General features: G+C 32.9%; 1 long non-coding RNA gene and 1 pseudogene across 2 annotated transcripts; both read left to right on the top strand.

Moving 5' to 3' along the window:
- Positions 1-638: 638 nt before the first annotated feature.
- LOC145325617 (uncharacterized) lies at positions 639-8,103 on the top strand (annotated as a pseudogene). The gene is made up of 3 exons (XR_013881531.1): positions 639-795; positions 1,585-1,591; positions 7,153-8,103. The product of XR_013881531.1 is annotated as an uncharacterized LOC145325617 (transcript).
- On the top strand, positions 931-1,477 carry LOC145325871 (uncharacterized). Its single transcript, XR_013881649.1, has 2 exons — positions 931-1,063; positions 1,348-1,477. It is a non-coding gene; the product is annotated as an uncharacterized LOC145325871 (long non-coding RNA).
- Positions 8,104-15,889: the final 7,786 nt, after the last annotated feature.

The raw sequence follows: 15,889 nt of genomic DNA on the forward strand, positions 1-15,889 counted from the left end.
TGTAATTTTGTTTAAACTTGACTAAAAAATCAACAGACTTAATAGTTATTTCTCGCATCGTATTATAAACAGCTTTCCGCGGATATAGAATGTACAATTATAAGATTAAAACCAGTTTTTTTAGCCCAAGGTGTCGAAGGCACGGGCTAAAAAAATGGTTTTAATCTTATGATTGTACATTTTTATATTCGTAGAAAGCTGGATATAATTCGATGCTAGACATAGTTTTTTCGTATGGATGAGAACCGGTTCTTGTCCACCGGATTCGAATGAATACGAAAAACTGTTTTATAAATTCTTAAATAAGTTGTTTTAAATGCTCTCTTAGATCTTCTCAAGACGCCAAAACCACATGTATACTATTTTGATCACTTTTTTGAACATCATATCATATGTTTGTTTAATTGTAAAAATATTATTTTTCCACTATTTAAGTATTAATGAGTTTGGTATTTGTTAAGTTGCTTTAAAAGTTTATTGTCAGAAGAAGAAAAAATCAGTCAGAATGTATTTTTTTTTCAATGCCCAAAGGCACATGAAAAAAGGTGCCAAAAAAGTAAAAAATAAATTATTCCAGAATACTACCTACATTAAATATTTTCTGTTGATCTGACCAAAATTTGAACTTAGTTTTGTGATGTTTAAATTTCATTGTAAAAATAGTTTTGTTTAGCTTTAAGTCTCACTTACAGTTTGATTCTTAAACTTTCTTAGGAATATTAAGAAAAATGTCTTTTACCATTTGTAAATTTTGATCGCTTCAACTGCATAAAATTTCTATAACTTTTTTTTGCTGTATTGAGACTTTGCAAAAATGTATGCAATAATTATATAATATTATATTCGCTGAAACCGTTATGATAATGATTCAGATTATAATTGGTATTGTAATTGATGCAGCTTAAGATTTTTAAGGATACTAAGTAAGAAGAAAAAATCTAAATGTATCTTAATTACCTATGCAATTTTGCACTTTAAAAAAGATAAAAATCTCGAGCTGAACTAATGTACCAATTATCTTTTTGAATACTTATTCTGTTTTTTATATAATAGATTATATAGGGTTGGGGATATGGCACCTAAAAACTGTTTGGCCTGTTTTTTTCCCAGGGGTGTATACTGTATATTCTGCACAAGATTCCTTTTTTCCCCTTTATGGATATTATTTAATTTTCTCCCCCGAGTTAGATTAAATTTCCCGGCGTTCTAAGGGATTTTTTTCTTCCACTGAAAAATAGTAATTTTACCTTATATACGTTAATAATTCTCGTATAATGTTAAGCTGAAATTGCCAACAAATCTTTTTTTTTGTCTAAATGACAGGTTTGAAACAAAATCTTATTTAAGTGCCCTATCCCCGCCCCTAAATATTTGTACACACTACGCATTTGCTTGTTAATTTTTGTGATCCGTTAATACTTGTAATCTTGTAACCTTTGCGTGGCATATCATCAACTAAATCTCTGGTAAATTACAATTATTCTTACTTTTTTAAAGCGAGGCTTTTCTATAATTAGGGTAAGTAAGTACGTCCATCCGTAAACCGTAACTCTGATCTCTTTTCGTTGATTTATCAATTTCCAGGGACAAGGTAATGATATTCTGTCAAACAATTCTAAAGGAAAATTTATCCACAATTTTCCTCCCTTTCTTACCCGCCCCTATTCAGTTACATAAAAAAAAATATACCTCCACGATACTTTAAAAGGCTTCGTGATTATTTTTGTAGAATTGATTGTTAGAATATCTACCCCTGATCGATTTTAAACTTTGTATGATGATTCCTATAACACTAAGGTACGATTTAGGAAGCGTAGCAAGTCTATAATCAAGTCCTAAAAATAAAAGTATGTCTTTATCCTGCTTATACAGTTCTAACACTCGTGCTATTGTTTGTTTCAATGCATCGCCTATATGGATGTTGCAATTCTTGTTTTGTTATTTGGGCTTGATTGCAGCCTTAGTGTAGCGAAGTAATGGATTAATTTTTAAATGGATCTTGCACCAGATTATCGTGTACTCTGATATTGAAAAACTCGCAGCTGGCCAAAATAACGATACCTTTCATCCACTCTTTTACTACATCCCCTCCCTTCCTTATGGATGAATGAAATGACCAATAAATGATGTCCATATTAGCAATATAATAAACCGATTTTCCCCTGTCATATCCAAGTAGCAATATTCTAAATTCATTTTTTATTACTGTTCTAATTTTGAAGACGACATTACTTAAGAAAAGTTTACAGCGGCATCTAATGCTCGTCAATAAACAAAACGTAAATATAAACAAACAACAGTTTAATGTGAAAGAAAATTTTATTTATTTTAATTAATGTCGCTAAACACAGGGAGGGAGAGGACAGTGGACTGTTTATTACTCTAGTCCCCAAAGTATTTTTCTTATTCGTTGGCTTATTAGCCTTGGAAACTTTAATGTATCTTGATTGGTTGGTTCAGTTAATTAGCTGAGTAATATTCAGATGGAACAGAGTATCCAAATGTTTTGACCACTAACTGTAATTGTAGAAGGGGCACTTTTACGTATTAACGTTGTGGATATACATCAATTTATCGACCATTGTCCTATCCCTTTAGATCCCTGCGTTAAATCCTTCAAGCTAGTTTTAACCTAAGACTTTCTTGATAGAATTTTTCTTCCAGATATAAAAAATGAATTGAATGAGTGGGAGTATATACTTACAAATATCTAAATACAAGTCAATTTGAAGCTTAAAAAATGTCCAAAAGAAAACATGAAGATGATCATTATAAATGTATTTTGTGTACACGTTATTTTTTCTCTAGTTATAGCGAGAAGGAATTCAACGAACATTTGAAGTCGCATTTCAATAGAAACGACGATTTTTCTTGTAAGGATTGTGGCCAGAAGTTTACATCAGCATTTTTATTGCATGAACATATTAGAAATCATATGAATGATATATTGACAAATGTGTCTAAAACAAAGAGTCTTCAATGCGATTTTTGCCATAAAACTTTCAAATATGAAAGTGAATTGAAAGCGCATAAAAAATGTCTTAAAACCTTCAAACATGAAAGAAGATTGAAAGCACATAATAAAGTTCATAATATTAATGGTGATACGGAGGATATGATGAAGATTAAAAGTGATTTTCACAGAGATGAAAGCAGCCATGATGTTAAAAGTACAGATGATTTTAACATTATTCCAACAGAATCTATTAAAGAAGAAATATATGACGAAGAAACTGCTCAGGAAACAATTTGGATCAACTTTACTCCTCAAGATATTAAAGTTGAAGATACTTATAACATTGTTGTCAAAGAGGAAAATTTCTGTACATAAAGGGATAGTTGCATGAAATGCATTTTAGAAAAATGATTTCAAAAGTTATAAATATACCACCAAACATGTGTAATTTTGTATTGCCATAAATAACAAACAAGTAGACATCCATAAATTAGTCGTCATGCTGTTTTTGTGAAAATAAGCCAGCCATATAAATTGCATAAATCACAATAATACGATTTTCAAGTCTTGATATTTTTAAAAATACCTTGTAGAAAATTGAAGTTCTTTCAAATATATACCCTATTAATGTATGTAGTTTAAACCATTGAAAAAATATGAAGTTCACTAAATTCATGTTTAAATGCATTTCGTGCAACTACCCTTTTCTCTTATTGTTGATTTTTTAAATAGAAAATAAATAAAAGTTATGTTTGACTTTATAGTTGTAGAGTGTAAATATTTTTCAGATGATTAAAATGCATAATATCTACCTAATGTAATGATGAAGATATGAACCAAGGTATCCTTATAATAAAGTAACAGGATGTTTGTCTGTCTATCTGTACCGAAGGATCTCACTAACCTCTGAATATATATAGTTCTCCTTTACATGGTAGCTTCTCATAGGTCCTGGGAAGGTTAATACCACCAACCACCCAAGAGAAAACGCCAAAAATATTTTTTTAATGTTCCCGCAGGGGGCGCCAGTATCGAAGATACAAAAATAAAAATTAGCTTATCTTAAAGGACGCCTGCAAGAAATACCACGCTTTAACTGCTGAAAGACTGCCACAAGTAGACCCAATACCCCAAATTTAAAGCCTTCAGCTTCAATAACAAAAAAGTTCTAGGCATTTTAAAATAGCATTTTATGTACAATGAAATTTTTGAAAGATTTCCAATGCTCATAAAAGAAAAAACAATATTAAATTACGTCGCCTAGACACAAAATTATAACCTTATCTTTGTCAGAAACTTAGATTGCCGGTAACTGATTACATTTTTACAATAAAAACACCACATTTCATAGTCAAAATCTATGAAAAAAAATCGATTTAAATTGCATTTTTAAACAAAAATCATAGCAGAAACAAAGGGGGAAACCAATACAATCTCAGCTGTGATTGGTTGTTAAGCTGATTCAGCCTTCTGATTGGCTACAGTACACTATAATGATTTTGACTATAAAAATGGGTATTTTTATTGTAAAAATATAAGGGGGGGGGGGAAGTTCTGACACATTTGCGTAAACGGTGATTATTGGCTTTATCTTTGGACTGAGAGGATAGGTTATTAGGGATAAAATCATTCTTATATGATGAATTTCCCCCAGATTTAAGATTTTTTGGATAGGCCTCCAGGTTCCGGAGCTCCAGGCCTCCAGGTGGTCTCTGGACAGGTAAAAAAATATAAAAATTCTTATTTGAACAGTTAGAGGTAAGTTTATAAAACAACATAAGCTTCTTTTAATATATTATTTATATATTTGAAGAAAAAATTACAATCGGCCTCCAGGTTCAGGTGCTGCAGGCCTCCAGGTGGCCTCCGGACAGGTATAAAATCCAAATTTCTTATTTGAACAGTTAGAGGTAAGTTTATAAAACAACATAAGCTTCTTTATATATATTATTCATATATTTGAAGAAAAAATTACATTCGGCCTCCAGGTTCAGGTGCTGCAGGCCTCCAGGTGGCCTCTGGACAGGTATAAAATCCAAATTTCTTATTTGAACAGTTAGAGGTAAGTTTATAAAACAACATAAGCTTCTTATACTATATTATTTACATATTTGAAGAAAAAATTACAATCGGCCTCCAGGTTCAGGTGCTGCAGGCCTCCAGGTGGCCTCTGGACAGGTATAAAATCAAAATTTCTTATTTGAACAGTTAGAGGTAAGTTTATAAAACAACATAAGCTTCTTTATATATATTATTCATATAGTTTAAGAAAAAATTACATTTGGCCTCCAGATTCAGGTGCTGCAGGCCTCCAGGTGGCCTCTGGACAGGTATAAAATCAAAATTTCTTATTTGAACAGTTAGAGGTAAGTTTATAAAACAACATAAGCTTCTTTTACTATATTATTTACATATTTGAAGAAAAAATTACAATCGGCCTCCAGGTTCAGGTGCTGCAGGCCTCCAGGTGGCCTCTTGACAGGTAAAAAATCAAAATTTCTTATTTGAACAGTTAGAGGTAAGTTTATAAAACAACATAAGCTTCTTTTTATATATTATTTACATATATATTTGAGGAAAAATTTACAATCCGCCTCCAGGTTCAGGTGCTGCATATATATTAAAATACGCTTATGTTGTTTTATAAACTTACCTTTAACTGTTTAAATAAGAAATTTTTATTTTTTACCTGTTCAGAGGCCACCTGGAGGCCTGCAGCACCTGAACCTGGAGGCCGAATGTAAGTTTTTCTTCAAATATATTTATAATATATATTAAGATGCTTATGTTGTTTTATAAACTTACCTCTAACTGTTCAAATAAGAAATTTTGATTTTATACCTGTCCAGAGGCCACCTGGAGGCCTGCAGCACCTGAACCTGGAGGCCGATTGTAATTTTTTTTCAAATATGTAAATAATATAGTAAAAGAAGCTTATGTTGTTTTATTAACTTACCTCTAACTGTTCAAATAAGAAATTTGGATTTTATACCTGACCAGAGGCCACCTGGAGGCCTGCAGCACCTGAACCTGGAGGCCGAATGTAATTTTTTCTTCAAATATATAAATAATATATATAAAGAAGCTTATGTTGTTTTATAACTTACCTCTAACTGTTCAAATAAGAAATTTTGATTTTATACCTGTCCAGAGGCCACCTGGAGGCCTGCAGCACCTGAACCTGGAGGCCGATTGTAATTTTTTCTTCAAATATATAAATAATATATAAAAAGAAGCTTGTGTTGTTTTATAAACTTACCTCTAACTGTTCAAATAAGAAATTTGGATTTTATACCTGTCCAGAGGCCACCTGGAGGCCTGCAGCACCTGAACCTGGAGGCCGATTGTAATTTTTTCTTCAAATATATAAATAAAATATAAAAAGAAGCTTATGTTGTTTTATAAACTTACCTCTAACTGTTCAAATAAGAATTTTTATATTTTTTACCTGTCCAGAGACCACCTGGAGGCCTGGAGCTCCGGAACCTGGAGGCCTATCCAAAAAATCTTAAATCTGGGGGAAATTCATCATATAAGAATGATTTTATCCCTAATAACCTATCCTCTCAGTCCAAAGATAAAGCCAATAATCACCGTTTACGCAAATGTGTCAGAACTTCCCCCCCCCCTTAGTTACTGGAAACCTAAATTTATGACAAAAATAAGCTTATAATTTTGTTTCTAGGCTACGTAGTTTAATTTCAAGGTTTTCAACATGAGCATTGCAATTCTTTCAAAATTTTCATTGTACATAAAATGTAATTTTTAAATGCCTAGAACTTTTTTGTTATAGAAGTTGAAGGCTTCAAATTTTGGGAATTTGGTCTACTTGTGGCAGTCTTTCAGCAGTTAAAGCGTGGTATTTCTTGCAGGCTTCCTTTAACATAGATGAATTATTTCTCAAATCAGATTTTTAAGAGGCCTCTAGGGGCGCAGCCACTAGCAAAAGTTAAAGTAGTGATCCTTTGTATGTTTTTATAGATTATGACATAAATAGGCTACCTAGTAATGAAGATAATCAAAAGAAAAATTAAGTTTTCATTTCAGTAATGGACATATGATATTTGTGTAATTTGTTTTTGAATAAATATGATTTAGAATAGGTACCTAGTTAGCTAAAAATGCATTTGATTATAAAAAAAAGATTTGAATTATGAATCATCATAACTTAATGAATTTATATCATTTTTTTACAGGCATGCGGAAATTCTCATATCCACGATGGAAAGGAAAAAGAAACAGGAGCTGAAATTTTCTTGTGAGGTTTGTGAAAAGCCCTTCCCAAACAAGACATCTTTGCGAAAACACATAAAATCCTCGCATACCAAAGAAAATCCTTTAGAGTGTAATATTTGTAACAAAGTTTTTTCCCTAAAACAGTCTCTGAATCGTCATAAACAACTGCATACTGGTATAAAAGCTTATACTTGTAATTTATGCGAAAAAACTTTTTGTGACCGGGGTGCCCTAACAGTTCACAAAAGAACACACACTGGGGAGAAGCCTTACCAATGTGAATCGTGTGAAAAAGCATTTTACAAGAAAAGTGATTTGTCACAACACCACAGAATACATAGTGGAGAAAAGCCATATGAATGTGATATTTGTAGTAAAAGATTTCGCCAAAAGGGTACTTTAAGTATTCACAAGAAAATACACTCTGGATTAAAACCATATTCTTGTGATCAATGTGACGTAGCATTTGCACAAAAGAGTAACTTATCAATACATATTAAACGAATGCATTTAAAAGAGATGCCGTTTTCATGTGATTTGTGTAAACTTTCATTTTCTGAAAACTTTAAACTTGTCAGACACAATAATACAAAACATCATAAATCTCTTGCAGCTATTTTGGGTGATTCTGATTCTTATATAATGAAGGGTGAAATCAAATTAGAAAAGAACTTGGAAATTTTTGTAGATAGTAAGCTAGAAAATGACACTCTAGAAACAGTAATAGTCAAAGAGGAAGAAATAAAAGAGGAAATCAAGGATGAAATCGAATATAATGAAGATACAAAAGAATATACCTATACTTTAATGTCAAAAAATTTCAAACAAGTGTTTATTAATGTTGTATTTATGTATTAGATTCTAGTCAATGTAATCTACCCTCCTAGCTTATAAACAAGCTTACTGCTGAAGTCATTTGTTCACCTTTTCAGTATCAAAGCTACTCTTTAATTCAAAATGTCCATTTGTTTTCCGTACGTTTAAAATGTAACTAAGATTAATATTAACTTTTGACACAGATAGGAAGAAGATAGAATATAGATAAAAATTGTTGTGACTTTTTTTTAAGCGAAGCTTTTCTATAATTAGGGTCAGTCTGTCCGTCCGTAACGAAAACCTCTTTTCGTTGATTTAGACATGTTAAAACTATCCTATCGATTTCAAACTTTTCATGATGATTCCTGTAGCAGTACTTTTTAGAAAGCGTAGCAACTCCATAATCAAGACCAGATAGTCCGTACGTCTATTTAAGACATGTTGCTTTTAACAGCAATTTTTTGTGTCATATACTTATCCTACACATCTGATTTTGGGAATACGAAGCGAAGTATCTCTATAATCAAGTCCAAAATATTAAAGTCTGTCCTTAAGCAGTATCCTGCAACGAATTTACTTACAATTTTCATTAGACTTACACATTTCTATTATTCTTTATAAGTTCGGACACTCTACAAGTGTTAATGTTCGTTTGTCTTACCGTTTCATTGCTTCCCCTGTATTGATATTGTCATCCTTGTTTGTTAAAGTCTTTTTATAGCACATAACAATAACCAATAATTTAAAAGTTTGTATATTTAGGTAGTACCTAGTATATAAGTTTGTACAGTAATATCTCATAAATGGGTTGATTTTGTTTGATATTGGTTTTATTCTTAAAATTGGTTACTTCTTTAGTGGCTCTATAGGATAAAAGGGGGGGGGGAGGGATCTTCTCACAAAAAGTTTGAAATTTCAATCTAAGGGGGGGGGGGCGTAATGACATAAGCTCTTAAACCGTGAGCAAAATGGTCTAAATATTGAGCTAGACCCTTCAAACTTGGTATATAAGCTTAGTCCTATAGGTATTACATCTAAATGGCAAAAAAATCCAAAAATTTTTATTTTTAGGTTAGGTTAGGTAAGAAAAACCCTGCGGAAATGGGGTTTTTAGGCTTTTTTTGGTCTATTTTGATGTGGAAACTTGCCTTAAATTGTTATTTCTTAGGATTTTAACTTAAATACACTGTATCTATTCATATGGACATTATTTAAGATGATTCAGCAAGTCGGGGACCGACCCCAGGGGCTAGGTGGGTGGCCCGCAGGGGTTAAGTTCATTTTTCCCAATATATTTGTTGTGATACATCAAATTATAGTTTTTTTAGGTCAAGGAACTCAAATTCAGAGCTAAAATAAGCATTAGACTAATCTGAAGCTAGCCCCAGCGGGCTAGGTTGGTGGCCCGCAGGGGTTAAGTGCATTTTTTCTAATATATATCTTGTTATATATCAAACTATAGGTTTTTTAGGTCAAGAAACTCAAATTCTGAGCGAAAATTAGCATTAGACTGACCTGAAGCTAACCCCCCTGGGCTAGGTTGGTTTTCTGCAGGGCTTAAGAGAATTTACCTAACCTAACCTAGAAACTTACTTATATTTTCACAGGTTTTTTTCTTGAATTAACTGTGTCTATTAATGAAGACTTTATTTAAGATGATCCAGCAAGTCGGGGACCGACCCCAGCGGGCTAGGTGGGTATCCCGCAGGGGTTAGGTGCATTTTCCCCAATATATATGATGTGATACATCAAATGATATATTTTTTAGGTCAAAGAACTCAAATTCAGAGCTAAAATAAGCATTAGAATAATCTGAAGCTAACCCCAGCGGGCTAGCTGGGTTGCCCGCTGGGTTGCCCACAGGGCTTAAGTGCATTTTACCTAACCTAACCTAGAAACTAACATTTATTATTTTTTTTAGGTTTTTTTTTCTAGAATAAACTGTCCATTCATGAGGACCTTATTTCAGATGATTCAGCAAGTCGAAGACCGACCCCAGCGGGCTAAGTGAGTGGCCTGCAGGGGTTAAGTGCATTTTCCCCAATATATATGTTGTGATAAATCCAATTATATGTTTTTTAGGTCAAAGATCTCAAATTCAGAGCTGAAATTAGCATTAAACTAATCTGAAGCTAACCCCAGCGGGCTAGATAGGTAGCCCACAGGGCTTAAGTGCATTTTACCTAACCTAACCTAGAAACTTACATTTAATATTTTTTTTTAAGGTTTTTTTTCAAACAAACTGTCCATTCATGAGGACCTTATTTCAGATGATCCAGCAAGTCGAAGACCAACCCTAGCGGGCTAGGTGGGTGGCCTGCAGGGGTTAAGTGCATTTTCCCCAATATATATGTTGTGATAAATCCAATTATATGTTTTTTAGGTCAAAGAGCTTAAATTCAGAGCTGAAATAAGCATTAGACTAATCTGAAGCTAACCCCAGCGGGCTAGATAGGTAGCCCACAGGGCTTAAGTGCATTTTACCTAACCTAACCTAGAAACTTACATTTAATATTTTTTTTTATAGGTTTTTTTCAAATAATTTGTCCACTCATGAGGACCTTATTTCAGATGATCCAGCAAGTCGAAGACCGACCCCAGCGGGCTAGGTGGGTGTCCCTCAGGGGTTAAATGCCTTTTTTTTTAAAGTATGTGTTGTCATACATCCAACTATAGGTTTTTAAGGTCAAGAAACACAAATTTACAGCTAATAAAAGCATCAGACTAATCTGAAGCTAGCCCCAGCGGGCTAGGTAGGTTGCCTGCAAGTCTTAAGTGCATTTTACCTAACCTAACCTAGAACCTTACTTGTTTTTTTATGGTTATTTTTCTGGAATAAACTGTGTCTATTTATTAGAACATTATTTAAGATTTAAGACCCCAGCAGGCTAGGTTCGTGGCCCGCAGGGGTTAAGTGCATTTCTAGTTGTCATACATAAAATTATAGGTTTTTTAGGTCCAGAAATTCAAAGGGGTAGTTTCACGAAATGCATTTGAACTTAATTTAGTGAACTGCATATTTTTTCCTGGTTAATTGGTTAAACTACATTTATATGGCATTTATTTGAAAGAATTTCAATTTTGATAGTACAATGTTAACGGTGGAAGAATTTAATATGCTAATAGGATACAATTTTTTAATTTAATGTATACCACATACCACGAAAAAACTAGCATCAGGTTGCTATTGTGTTTTTTTGACTTTAAAAACCTATAGTTTGATGTATAACAACACATAATTTGGAAAATTTACCCCTGCAGGCCACCCACCTAATCCGCGGGGGTTAGCCTTAGGTCAGTCTAATGCTTAAAATAGCTCTGAATTTGAGTTTCTTGACATAAAAAACCTATAATTTGATGTATGACAACACATACTTTAGAAAAAAATGCACTACACCCTTGTGGGCCACCCACCTAGCCCGCTGGGGTCGGTCCCCAACTTGCTGGATTATCTAAAATAATGTCCTCATTAATAGACACAGTTTATTCAAGGAAAAAACCAAAAAGAATAAGTAAGTTTCTAGGTTAGGTTAGGTAAAATGCACATAAGCCCTGTGGAAAATCTACCTAGCCCGCAGGGGTTAGCTTCAGGTAAGTCTTATGCCAATTTTAGCTCTGAATTTGAGTTTCTTGACCTTAAAACCCTTTATTTTGATATATAACAAGATCTATATTGGAAATAATGCATTTAACCCCTGCGGGCCACCAACCTAGCCCGCTGGGGCTAGCTTCAGATTAGTCTTATGCTAATTCTAGCTCTGAATTTGGGTAACTGACCTAAAAAACTTATAATTTGATGTATCGCAACATATATATTGGGAAAAATGCACTTAACCCCTGCGGGCCACCCACCTAGCCCGCTAGGGTCGGTCCCCGACTTGCTGGATCATCTTAAATAAAGTCTTCATTAATAGACACAGTTTATTCAAGAAAAAAACCTGTGAAAATATAAGTTAGTTTCTAGGTTAGGTTAGGTAAATGCTCTTAAGCCCTGCAGAAAACCAACCTAGCCCGGGGGGTTAGCTTCAGGTTAGTCTAATGCTAATTTTCGCTCAGAATTTGAGTTTCTTGACCTAAAAAACCTATAGTTTGATATATAACAAGATATATATTAGAAAAAATGCACTTAACCCCTGAGGGCCACCAACCTAGCCCGCTGGGGCTAGCTTCAGATTAGTCTAATGCTTATTTTAGCTCTGAATTTGAGTTCCTTGACCTAAAAAACCTATAATTTGATGTATCACAACAAATATATTGGGAAAAATGAACTTAACCCCTGCGGGCCACCCACCTAGCCCCCTGGGGTCGGTCCCCGACTTGCTGAATCATCTTAAATAATGTCCATATGAATAGATACAGTGTATTTAAGTTAAAATCCTAAGAAAAAACAATTTAAGGCAAGTTTCCACATCAAAATAGACCAAAAAAAGCCTAAAAACCCCATTTCCGCAGGGTTTTTCTTACCTAACCTAACCTAAAAATAAAAAATTTTGGATTTTTTTGCCATTTAGATGTAATACCTATAGGACTAAGCTTATATACCAAGTTTGAAGGGTCTAGCTCAATATTTAGACCATTTTGCTTACGGTTTAAGAGCTTATGTCATTACGCCCCCCCCCCCCCCCCTTAGTGCCTCTATTTTATAGGGCCCTAGAAAAAACCAGGGATAAGGGATGGGAAACGTAGGAAAATATTATTTCAGGCCTATTGTAAGCCTAGGCCTAATAAACCAGTTTTGGGATGACGCAGTGGTTCGTCCTAAACGCTAATGAAAAAGCTGTGTGTGTGTGTGTAGATAAAGTATAGAATCAAATTCAGGTAGCTAGTTTAAAGTAAAAAACATAACTTTTTATAAACCTATATAATAATGGCTTTTGTTAAAATGAAGTTTTTTCTCTCCCAAAATTTTTTTATCTTTTACTTTGGTAATTTGAACTGTCAGAAAGCTATCGTTGGGTTTCCCTCAGACAGATTTTAGTTTGTATTATTTGCATTTTTATTAATGAGTAAAAAATTTTATTTGAAAATTTCATTGCTAATTAAAATTCAAAATAAATAAATAAATATGCACTTGGGTAACATTCTATCAAGTTCTTTGGATACTATAATGTAATGATATATCTGTACTGTGTTGTATTGTACAAAAATTAGGGTTAAGGTGTTGTTTCAATTCCGTACTAAATTTTTAAAATTCAAAATACAACATTTTATTTATAAACTACCAAATGAAAATTCGTAGCTACCTTCTTTCCAAAAAATAATCCCGTTATTTTTGTTTTTTCTATATGGCCCTTTTTTTAATGTTTATTTCTAAGCAGATTTAATAATTAAACTAATGTGATCTAACACCATTTATATTTATTTTTTCGTAGCAGACGAAATCATTATTTTTTCTAGAATTGTCTGCTTCTAAAATTTTCGCCAATTGGTGATTGTTTGATACAAAACAAGCCCAAATCACAGAACACTATTGGTTTAGAGCGGTAGCCAATATGAGCCGTCCGCCAGTAAGGTCATTAAATTAGGCAAATGGTAAAAGTTGCATGATCCCTTTCAAAACCAGGCCAAGACATAATTTATGGCCAGGTTTCCTATCCCTTATCCCTGGAAAAAACTTATGTTAAAATATTTTTCTTTTAAGTAAAAAGTTTGATTATATATATTGTATAGTTCATTATTAAATCTTTAATATATTTATATTAATTCTTAATAATAACAATGATGACAACATCCATAAAAGCGGAGCTCTGAAACGATAGGACAAATGGACATTAACACTTGTATAGTGTCAGAACTGAATAATCAGAATAAGAGTCAAAGCAAAATTGTGAGTAAATTTGTTGAAAAACTTCTTGATACAGGATCATGTTAATGGACATACTTACATTTTTAGGACTTGATTAATATTATAGGGTTGCTTTGCTCATAATATTGTACTTTTTTGTCCTAGGATTTAGTATACCAAAAATCAGAACAATCGGATAATTAGATCACATAAAAATTTGTTGTTAAAAAAGTAAAAAATCAACACGTTTAAAATGGACGTAAGGACATTCTGGTAATGATTATAGAGTTGCTACTCTTTCTAAATCGTACCTAACTACTACAGAAATCGCCATGCAAAGTTTAAAATCGATAGGACAATTCTAACATGCATAAATGAACGAAAAAAGCTACCCGTCACGGACGGACGTACGGACCATCCCTAACTATAGAAAAGCTTCGCTTTAAATACAATTTGATTATTTTGAACTTGATATTATAGAAAATTGGATGTCTTTTGTTTGTGCGTTTATTGCCAGGAATAAGGTATAACCAACAAACAAGCGAAATAAATCTGAAATAATATTTGGGTAGCAAATGGAGAGGTCGTCAATTCTGCTGTTGCCCCCCCCAACGACAGCTGAAAATAATTATAGGTTTCGTGAATTTCTTCCCGAATTAATTTCGTTGTTGGTAAAAACTGAGTTTGTACAGTAATGTCTCATAAATGGGTTGACCATTGTTTGATATTGGTCAGTTTTCGGTTCTTTTATTTGACTGGGGAAGGTTACTTTTTTAATTAGCTCAGGAAGAGTGGGGGGGGGGGGGTGGGGTCTTATTAAATCTTATCACAGAAAGCTTTAAATTTATAACAATTATATTTCATGCTTTTAATTGTATTTATTCATATATTTTTAAAAGCGAAGCTTTTCTATAATTAGGGTAGGTCCGTCCGTACGTACGTCCGTCCGTCCGTCACAAACGGATAGCCTTTTATGTTAATTTAGGCATGTTAGAATTGCCCATCGATTTCAAACTTTGCATGGTGATTCCTTTAATAGTTAGGTACGATTTAGAAGGCGTAGCAACTCTATAATCATAACAAGAATGTCAGTACGTCCATTTTAAACATGTCGATTTTTTTACTTTTTTAACAACAAATTTTTATGAGATTTAATTATCCGATTGATCTGATTTTTGGTATGTTGATTCCTGGGACAACAAAGTATAATGTTATAAGCAAAGCAACTCTATAATCAAGTTCTAAAAATGTAAGTATGTCCATAAACATTATCCTGTATCAAGCCGTTTTTCAACAAAATTAGTTACAATTTTGCTCCGATTCTTATACATTTATATTCTGATTATTCAGTTCTGACACTATATAAGTGTTAATGTCCGTTTGTCCCACCGTTTCAGTGCTTCGCTTTTATGGATGTCGTCATCCTTGTTTATATTAATTCTCACTAATAAAAATTTGCTTATTGTAAACTTAATATAACACATCTAATATATAGAAATTGGATGTTTGTGTGTGTGTGCTAAACTAAGTCTATACAGTGAAGATTCTTGTAGGCCCAAAGAGGGTTCGAAAACATTGTAAACTTTTCACTGAAAGGCAAAAGAACATACTCAAAGGTTTATGAAATAGGTTTATCTTTGAAAATCACAAAACCTCAGTTTCCATTTTGAATCTTTTGACTTTATTAAAGTGTTTGACGGAATATTTTGATGTTTTGAAATTTATGTATGTATTTGTTGAGATTAGTTGACTGAATTCGAGAAAAATTTTAGATTATGAAATATAATAGTTTATTTCGGAAATAATTGTCGAGTTTCAGCTGAACTTAGTCAGAATTAAGACGATAAAAAAGTATAACCTACAGCTAACTCAAATGTTTGAAATTAAGACAAAGATTTGCCTTGGTTCAAAATCAAAAATATCCATTGCTAAGTGTTAATTAAGAATTTGGTTATAGCTTTTACTTAATTTAATTGTATTGTAGTAGTATGGAGTATATTTATAAAAGATTTAAAGACTATTTTAAGTTTATTATAATCTTCTAGTATACGTTTGGGAAAAGGCGGCAAAAGAAACATAAAGAGCAGCCCCGCCCC

The sequence above is a fragment of the Acartia tonsa genome, chromosome 8 (assembly GCF_053477335.1).
Source record: "Acartia tonsa isolate MP-2025a chromosome 8, ASM5347733v1, whole genome shotgun sequence".
Classification (NCBI taxonomy): domain Eukaryota; kingdom Metazoa; phylum Arthropoda; class Copepoda; order Calanoida; family Acartiidae; genus Acartia; species Acartia tonsa.